This window comes from Triticum aestivum, chromosome 7A, assembly GCF_018294505.1.
Source record: "Triticum aestivum cultivar Chinese Spring chromosome 7A, IWGSC CS RefSeq v2.1, whole genome shotgun sequence".
NCBI classification, from domain to species: Eukaryota; Viridiplantae; Streptophyta; class Magnoliopsida; order Poales; family Poaceae; genus Triticum; species Triticum aestivum.
Genome location: NC_057812.1, coordinates 609,586,224 through 609,595,973, shown reverse-complemented (window position 1 = coordinate 609,595,973; position 9,750 = coordinate 609,586,224). Strand labels below are relative to the sequence as shown.

Below are 9,750 nucleotides of genomic sequence, written 5' to 3'. Positions count from 1 at the left end.
GAAAGCAGTGACAGTAAGCCATGCCTGTGCACTTAAGATTACGTCCGAGACAGTGATCGACGTTGTTTTATTTCATGAAATTCATTTCATACAAAGGAGATATTTATCTACTGATATTATTCATTGTGCGATATGATGGAGAAATAAGCACACAGTGGACTCTTTGATCAAGCTAGATGTCAAGACTTCATGCAAGATACTGATTTAAATAATTGTAGTTATAAATTATAAATCATGTGACCATAAGCAGCAGTAAGGCATGCTTTTGCAGATCAGATAATAATTCAACATTGAGCATGAATCTATGAACCGCAAAAAAATGGCATGTTTCTTTTACTAACAGGAAAACTCAAGTCAACACATAGAAAGTTACGGTAAGTATACTTCATTCCTGAGTGGTTTGCGTTAGCCTGATAGTATGCGTGTCTAATAGATATTGCTTATCTCTCATGACAATTGATGCTCTCCTTCAGCTTAGGGCCTTCCAAGATTGAAAGGTAAATGATTTCTGCAAAAATAAAGAAACATGAAAAATCTATTAGATAACAATAATCTTGGATATTGCCAAATGTGACTATATCCGAATTCTAAGCGCACATGCATTCTATAGTTTTCTATGGACAAACAGGTATTTCCAAAACCAACATACAACCTCCTGCCCTCCTGCATAAAGCTATCAGTTTTAAGCCCCAGACAAACCAGGCAGTAAAACACGCTTTTATTGCATGAATTATGAATGAATGGAAGGGAGATTTACATTTTTAAGAAAAACTGCATAACAAATAGAACAACACTACAAAGGACTCAAAAAAGTTAATACAGATTTTTTAGGGGGGGGGGGCATTACATACCCAGTGGTCATTCACATTGGCTGCCTCAGCCTCGCGTCATTGTCCAACAGCACATCGTCCATGGCCGCAGGCCACGCAACATCGTCCAAGGTTGAATCGGCAACATGAGAGATGACATCCGATTTGTTATTAGTGCAGTTTACCTCTCATAAATTCAGAGAAACATCAATTAGATGAGATCACAGGGCTGTGTTGTAAATGAACATGAACTGGTGCACTAAACATCTGTAAAATTAGGCCTGCTCATGAGAGCTCAGCAATAATACATAAAATCTTCCCAGTACCAATATGTAACAACGACATCAATATTAATCAAAAAAATATTCATAGCTAAGTGTTCCAAACTGAAAATTGAGACAACCCAATAATGCACAAGGAACCAGAGGAGGAGACATGGAGCATCTACCAGTGGTGGCCAACAAATCTAACCATGTCTCTTCGCGCACCTCTCTAGGGTCTCCGGCAGCGACAAGCTCGAACTGCCCCCACTTTCGTCTTCGTCGCCCCCGCCTGCTCGGGAGTCTCACAGTCCAGCTCGTAGTTGGTGACGAGATCAAAGTGCGTCTTGTCGAGCTCGAGCACGAGCACAAGCCCCTCGCCCTAGTCAAGCTCATACACATCACGGGTGTTCTGGGACCCGCCAAGCATATGAGCGGCGGGGCGTACCCACTGACGCCATAGTCGTCAGAGATGAGTCGGGCGATGGGGGAATCGACCCCACCAAGATGGGCGGGGTCGTTGAAGCAAGCGAGGGCGAGGGAATCAATTTCCTACTTTGTGTTGTTCTCCCTCCAGACTCCACTTGCTAACACCACAAATGGAGTAGTTTTCAAGTTTTGGATAAGAATTTGATGGACTATGGAATAAGGAGTGGAGAGGACCTAAGCTTGGGTATGCTTAGGGAACCTGTCGAGGATATACCCCGCGGCGTAACCCGGCCGGAAGTATAACCCAGCCGGACTTGGTGATTCACTGGCGACCTACCCTGACCAGACGGTTTACAAGCAACCTGCCCGTACATTATGACTCACTGATAACCCGGCGGGCAGGACAGACGGATGACAAGGCCCAAGGCCCAGAAGGCCAGTTTGTGTTAATGGTGGGCCGGTTTAAGAGGAAAGGTGTAAGGAACATTTATCTTACAAGGAGTTAAGACCCGGACTTGTATCCGGTTTGTATTAGAAGGTAGACTAATCCTAATCCTAATAGGACTCCACATGTAACCCGCCCCGCTAACTTATATAAGGAGGGGCAGGGCTCCCCAAAGAGGGACAAGAAAGAAGAAAACAATCTCTAGGTCTAGACATAACTGGGAGAGCCGGTTTACGGCGACTCCCTCATGATGATAATAAGACCTAGCCATAAACAGCACGTAAGGTTGTTACCGGATGATGTTTCCCGGGGCCCGAAGCTGTCTAAATCCTTGTCTTGCGTTGCGTCTCTCGATTCCACTCAACCCCTCTCAAGCTGCCACATAGATGTGTTCGCCTCACGACTAAGTCTTCATGCTAGGACATCTACCGTGACAATTCCACGACAGTTGGCGCCCACCGTGGGGCTGCGCACGGTGGTGTTGAGTTCTTGGAGGGATCTTTTCTAGGGTTCGAGAAGATCGTAATTGGTCAGATGACAAAGAACGGATGTGGAAGAATTCACATCAACTATGAGTTTATTGGTCAAGATTGGAGAAGTATTCAACGGCAACATATATGAGACTGAGGTCAAGGGAATTTAGGGTTTGGCGTTATTTCTGTATATCACCGATGCAACGCGGTCCGTCGAATCCGGATGGAAGATCAATTTGTTGTGGCTACAATCACATGTCGCCGAGGTCGACAGGAATTGTGCTGCAACCGCCGTACGCCATGTCAGATCGGTCTGTGTCAATCCAAGCGTGTGTGGGAAAAAGGGCAAACCACCCCGGCAAATTTGACAATTTTGACCTTGGGACGAAATCAATTCACGGAATGAACTGCCCGTGAAACTATTTCACAGCACTGACCTTTTTGTGTAGCGCCCGCCACGACGGTGTCACACCCTACGGTGCAGCGCCTAGCTCGGGGGCGTTGCACTCCAGTCCACCGTGGTAGCCCTTGGGCCTGCACCCAGTAGTGCAGCGCCTCCGAGCTTGGCGCCACACATGTAATGTGCAGCGCCTAGCCCTCGGGCGCTGCACTGTGACTTAGATGCGAGCCGCCCGCTCCCCCCTCCCCCACCCCACCCCATTCGTTCAGTTGCAAAAGAAGCAGCGCCGGTGGCGGCTTCCTCCTCTCCCCCTCTCAATCCCCTCTCCCAAATCCTTCAGATCCGACGATTTGGTCCGTGCATTTCTTCACCAATCCGTCCTAGAAGGTACTCTCCTCCGATCCCCTTCTTTCTATCCATAGAAAATATGATATTTTGAAGATTTGGGGAATCCTTGTTTGATTAGATTAGATTTGAATCTTGCATGTATTAGAACTTTGCATGTATTACAACCCTTGTTTGTTTGATTTGTGGAACCCTAGTTTAGTTTATGGAAGAGTTATTTGTATGAAGTAGGCATAGTTTATGGAAAAGTTATTTGTATGAAGTAGGCTTAGTTATTTGTGGAACCCTAGTTTATTAGTTTTGTTTGATTTGATATGGTCAGATACATAGATTGGTACGGTTGCATCTAGTAGGCGTACTTTAGTTTATTTGTATTCAAAAGATAATCGTGTTGACAAGAAAGCTTTCTTTCAAAATTGTTAGGATGGTTTGGCTTCTCGATGATCACTGGTACAAACAACACCGGTCGTACGCTATGGCGGTGGAGCAGCGGGCAATAATGAAAGTGTCCTGTTTTATGAATTTCGTATTTATTTCAAACACAAATGCCCCATATGTAATGTTATGAATTGTTTGTTTGTAGGAGCTTGCACCTTTGAAGCTTCGTTCTCACGGGGTCACCCTTGGGTGGATGCTCTATGATGAGCGATACACACCGTATGTAAGGGAGACATGACTTCTCCCTTTCATTCATATGGTCAAACGGTCGGCGCCACCCAACAATGCTCCAGCACTCACCGCGCTTATTGATCATTGGCGGCCGGAGACACATAGTTTCCATCTTCGGACCGGGGAGATGACCGTGACGTTCCAGGATATTGCTATGATCACCGGTCTTCCTATTGATGGGAATCCTCTATGTATGAGCACCGATTCCGATGGGTGGCGCGCGCAGATGCATGCCCTTATCGGTATGGTTCCTCCGGAGCCTCCGGAACCAGCAGCAAAAGACAAGAAGAAGGAAAGAGTCACAGCCGGTGCTACTTTCACGTGGATTACTGAGCACTTTGGTACTTGCCCACCGGAAGCTGATGAGGACACGGTCAATACATATGCTCGTGTCTACATGTGGTATGTGATATCCAGGACTATGTTTGCTGATGGCATAGGCAAGAATGCTCCATGGATGTGGCTGAAGGCGTTGACCGTCTTCGATAGCAATTGGAGTTGGGGTTCGGCGACACTGGCTTACTTGTATAGACAGGTATGAAGTTGTTTCCTTTTCACTTCATTGCTACATTATGAATGCGATCTTGCTCTTAATTGAACCATGTTCTCTTTTATGTGCAGTTGGACGAAGCCTGTTGTAGGTCATCTAGAGGTATTGGTGGTTGTTTGCTCGCACTTTCCATATGGAGCTGGGAGCGTTTGCCGGTTGGACGTCCGAAGACCGTGAAGTACGATGATTGGGACGACAAAGGCGACCTACTACGGCGACCCACTTGGGCTTACAAGTGGGATGTGTTAAATGAGACGATAGATGACCCCTCAGTCATGTACAAGTTGTACCAGAGCGAGCTTGACGCGATCACGCCTGAGCAGGTGAATTGACATTGCATAAGTGATTATGATGCTTCTATTGCAAGTCGATATCAATTTTGCATTCTATCCCATTTTGCAGGTGATATGGGATCCGTATGGAACAGGAGATAGTTTTGGTAACCCTTTAGAGTTTAGGATGAATCCGATGTGCACCAGGGATAGGGATCTCTGGCGTATGCGGTGCCCACTCATATGCAACTGGGCGGTTGAGCTTCACCTCCCACATCGAGTGCGCCGTCAGTTTGGTTTGTTCCAGGCACATCCGCTGGAGTGGGAGGACACGGACAAGTTGCTACACGCGTAAGATATAATTAACCTTGAGTACTTAGCAGCTTCTCGGCGGTTCCGATGCTACAAATATTATGTTTCTAACTTGCAGGTTGGATAGGAAAAGGCAGCGGAAGATTAAGGATTGGGATAAGCATCACAGAAAGTATGTCGTACAGTTTGCGCTTAGTGTGGAGCAAGCTAGGGCTGGAAAAGGAGTCCAGCTTCGTGAGCACTGCCCTGTAGCGTTCAACAACTATCTCACATGGTTTCTTGCAAGTACTCGTGTGGAGGTATGCAAGCCAGCGTATGTTGAGGAGATTTTGGAAGAACCCACTATTTTCGATGAGGTAGCCCAGCACCAGTACAACACATTAGTCAGGAAAGGCAACTCAGTGATCCCTTCAGCTCCAATGATGAACTCTGTGGTATTTTCCCTCTTTGCTTTTCATTCACACTATTCACATCTTCGCTTGCCTAACACATTAATACCATTTCTGTTCATAGCGTGCCCAGATCAAGAAAGCAGCTGATGAGACCGAGACTATTCTTGAAACAACCTCGGCTGGCAAAAGCGATGGAGAAGGTGCACTTCGAGCATTCATCAAGGTTCACATCTCCTTCAAACTAGCACTTAACATGTGTTGCTACGTTCGATGTCTCATTCATGTGTACATGTTGCAGCGCCAGGGCCAAAAGTTAAGGCGGCTATCAAACCTTTTCGGTTGTCGTGACCCTGAGTATGTATCACCAGAACGGTCTAGGTCGGCGACACCATCAGATGCCGCTTTGGGGCAGAGCCATGGTGATCATTTGGAGGATGAGGATGTGGGTGTGGTCACCCAAGAGGTACAGCTTGAGCATATATATCCAATTGTTGATGCATTGCTAACTATATCCTCACACACGGTCTTTCCATATATTTTGTTGATGCATAGGTTGCTGATGATATGACCTTGGGGATGTACCAGGTTAGGTCTGCATACAGGTTAAAGCCTAGGACGGGAATCAACAAGTACACACCTGAAGACTTCACCCAAAGAGGCAAAAGGACGGTCGGCACCTCGCGGATGGCGGCTTTGGATGACTATTTGGATGACGATGTCGATGACGTGGAGGAACCGGAGCCGGAGCGGGAGCGTGTTCCTCTTCCTAGGAAGGTGAAGAAGTTAGCCAGCAAGAGGGGGGAGCAGCCAAAAAGCGCTCAAGGAACTAGCTCTATTTGTAACTAGCTCTTCTTAGGAACCAGCCATCGTCCTTTATTTGTAATGTCGGTGAACTTGGAGTTGTTATGTCGGTGAACTTGGAGTTGTTATGTCGATGAACTTGGAGTTGTGGTAGCTCTATGTTGAACTTGATCCTCTTTGTATGTCTTAGTTATGTTGAACTTGGAGTTGACGTCTTAGCAATGTTGAACTTGATCCTCTATGTTGCACTTCTTGTCTTAATAATGTTCAAGTGTGACTGAAATGTGAACTTAAAGTTTCTGACTGCTTATTCTAGGAAATGTTGCAATGTACCTGAAAATGACCAAGTTTGCAAGTTACAGCCGCTGCAGCGCTTAGCTTGGAGGCGTCACACTGTACAATGCAACACCTAGCTCTTGGGCGTTGCACTGTACAGTGTGACGCCTCCACGCTAGGCGCTGCAGCGGCTATAGCTTGCAAACAAAGTGTTTGCTCTCTGCTTAGCTCAGCCCAGGAGTGCAACGCCTCGATGCTAGGCGTCACACTGTATAGTGCAACGCCTAGCGCTGAGGCGTTGCACCCTTGGGCTGAGCTAAGCAGAGAGCAAACAAAGTGTTTGCAAGCTACAGCCGCTGCAACGCCTAGCATGGAGGCGTCACACTGTACAGTGAAACGCCTAGCTCTGGGGCGTTGCACTGTATAGTGTGGCGCCTCGAAGCTAGGCGTTGCAGTGGCTGTAGGTTGCAAACCCTTTGTTTGCTCTCTGCTTAGCTCGGCCCAAGGGTGCAACGCCTCAGTGCTAGGCGTCACACTGTATAGTGCAGCACCTAGCCCTGAGGCGTTGCACACCTGGGCTGAGCTAAGCAGAGATCAAGTACTTTGTTTGCAAGCTACAGCCGCTGCAGCGCCTAGCTTGGAGGCGTCACACTGTACAGTGCAACGCCCCCGTTGCACTGTACAGTGTGACGCCTCCAAGCTAGGCGCTGCAGCGGCTGTAGCTTGCAAACACTTTGTTTGCTCTCTGCTTAGCTCAGCCCAAGGGTGCAACGCCTCAGCGCTAGGCACTGCACTGTACAGTGTGACGCCTAGCACTGAGGCGTTCACTCCTGGGCTGAGCTAAGCAGAGAGCAAACAAAGTGTTTGCAACCTACAGCCGCTGCAACGCCTAGCCTGGAGGCACCACACTGTACAGTGCAACGCCCCAGAGCTAGGCATTGCACTTGTACTTAGCAAATTTTTTGGCACATGCACACATATTCCGATGAGGAGAGATAGTAGTTCATGACACATAGTAGTTCACGACACATATGCACAAAGTACTTCACGACACATAGCAAGCAAAGAACTGTGAAGACAACATATGCACAAAGTACTTCACGACACATAGCAAGCAAAGAACTGTGAAGACAACATATGCACAAAGTACTTCACGACACATACTAGTTCATAATACATAGTACTTCATGATACATAGTAGATCACAACCAAATCGAGGAGGACAGATAGTAGTTCATGACACATAGTAGTTCACAACCAAATCGAGGAGCAGAGATAGTAGTTCATGACACATAGTAGTTCACAACCAAATCGAAGAGCATAGTTTAGAGGATAACACGATTATCGTCCACAAGCAAGTTGAAGATGACATAGCTCTATTGCGTAGAGCAAGGCCCCTTTCCCTTCTTCTTCTTCCTCTCTTCTTCCTCTTCCTCCTCCCTTTTCCTTATGAGGTGGGCCTCCTTAACCACCCTCTCCATGAATATCTTATCCTCCCTCTTTTTTTCAGCTGCAATTGCCCAAAGCTTCATGGTTCCTTCTTCAAAATCCTTTTAACGCTTCTTCTGTGCCTCCTCACATTTCCTCACCAATGCTTGCTCCCTAGCACGCATCGCATTTGGCGCTCTCTCTTTTGCCTTCCTCTTCTCCTCAAGCTCCTCTTCCTTCTTCTTCTTTAGCTTGGCTGCATCCTCCTCTCTAAGCTTCTTCACAGCCTTCTCCCACCATCCCGCCATCTCATCTTCGCCATCCTCCTTCATTGTTGGTTTGTTGGGTTGGGAAGCCGCCATACCTACAATGAGTGAAACATAATGGTTAGTAAAGACAATAAAAACAAATGGAAGCACATGTAAAATAAGAACATATGAAAAAGAAGAACATATGAAAAACAAGAACATTTGAAACATTATAGTTAGTGAGCAACATACGTAAATGGTCCATCGAGGTATCCAAACATTTCTCTATAACGACCTTGCCCTTGTCCATCACCAAGGCCAAGTCCATCACCAAGGCCAAGACCATCACCACGGCCAAGACCATCACCACGGTCAACACCACCACCACGAGCTCTACCACCACCACGGCCTAGACTACCACCACCACGGCCTCTTGTAAGTCCTAGTTGCCGACCTCTTTGTTGCCTAGATCCTCTTTGACTAACACTTGGTTGGCTTGGCACTTGTTGGCTACCACTTGGTTGGCTTGGCACTTGTTGGCTACCACTAGGTTGGCTCCCACTTGGTTGGCTTGGCACTTGTTGGCTACCACTAGGTTGGCTCCCACTTGGTTGCCTTGGCACTTGTTGGCTACCACTAGGTTGGCTCCCACTTGGTTGCCTTGGCACTTGTTGGCTACCACGTTGTTGCCTTCGCACTTGTTGGCTACCTCTTGGTTGGCTTGGCACTTGTTGGCTACCACTTGGTTGGCTCCCTTGTGTAGCTCCTTGTTGGCTAGTGCTTGCATCATTTTTCTTGGACCTTTTCCTTGGTTTCGTACATTTTCTTTTGTTGTGGCCATGACCTTTGCATTCCCCACAACGGGAGCTCTCACGAGGCTCTTGGAATCGATCGTTTCCCGCTTCGCGACGGCCACCATGGCCCCATCCGTCCATGTCGCCTCTAAGACGCTTTGTTTTACGTCTACCCCGTTTAATAACCTTCAACTCCGGATCCGGCCATAGTTGAACTCCATGGTACTCCGGCCATTGTGATTGGTCAAAGTATGGGTGAAAGCGGGGAGCCCATGTTTTCTTGACTGTCATGATTGAGAACTCCAACTCCCTCACGGTGCGTGGGTGATTGATGTCCACATTTCTAACGCGACCGGCGGTATACAAATTGAGCATGGGAGATGAAGCAACAATGGCCTCCCGCAAGAGCAATCACATTGTGTTAAAGACACCTTGAAAGCCCGACCTCCATGTTGCCGGCCATCGTTTGTGGTTCCTCCTAGCTCTTTCACTTCGTACTTCCACTCTTCGTTGTCATATAATATAGCTTCTTCTGAGTCCTCCTTTCGTGATTGAAATTCTAACCATTCATCAACCTTGGGTGGAACGTGTACTTGTACTTGCGCGGGTTCTCACCCGCTATATGTGCATCAGTTTCCATCGAGTACTTTAGAAAGTACGCATTCATCTTGTCAAATGTGTATTGAACTATTGCCGTCACGGGTAATCCACGTGCACCTTTGAGCACCCTATTGAAGCATTCAGCCATATTGCTTGTCATTTGACCGTATCTCCAACCATCTTCATCAAAAGCACGTGCCCACTTATTCCGGTGTTGAATGTGCCTATTGATAAAGTCTTGACCCCC

The 9,750-nt window shown here is 47.2% G+C and overlaps 1 long non-coding RNA gene across 1 annotated transcript; it reads right to left on the bottom strand.

Moving 5' to 3' along the window:
• Positions 1 to 245: 245 nt before the first annotated feature.
• Positions 246 to 1,010, bottom strand: LOC123147315 (uncharacterized). The gene is made up of 2 exons (XR_006473161.1): positions 852 to 1,010; positions 246 to 508 (listed from the first exon to the last, which is right to left on the bottom strand). It is a non-coding gene; the product is annotated as an uncharacterized lncRNA (long non-coding RNA).
• Positions 1,011 to 9,750: the final 8,740 nt, after the last annotated feature.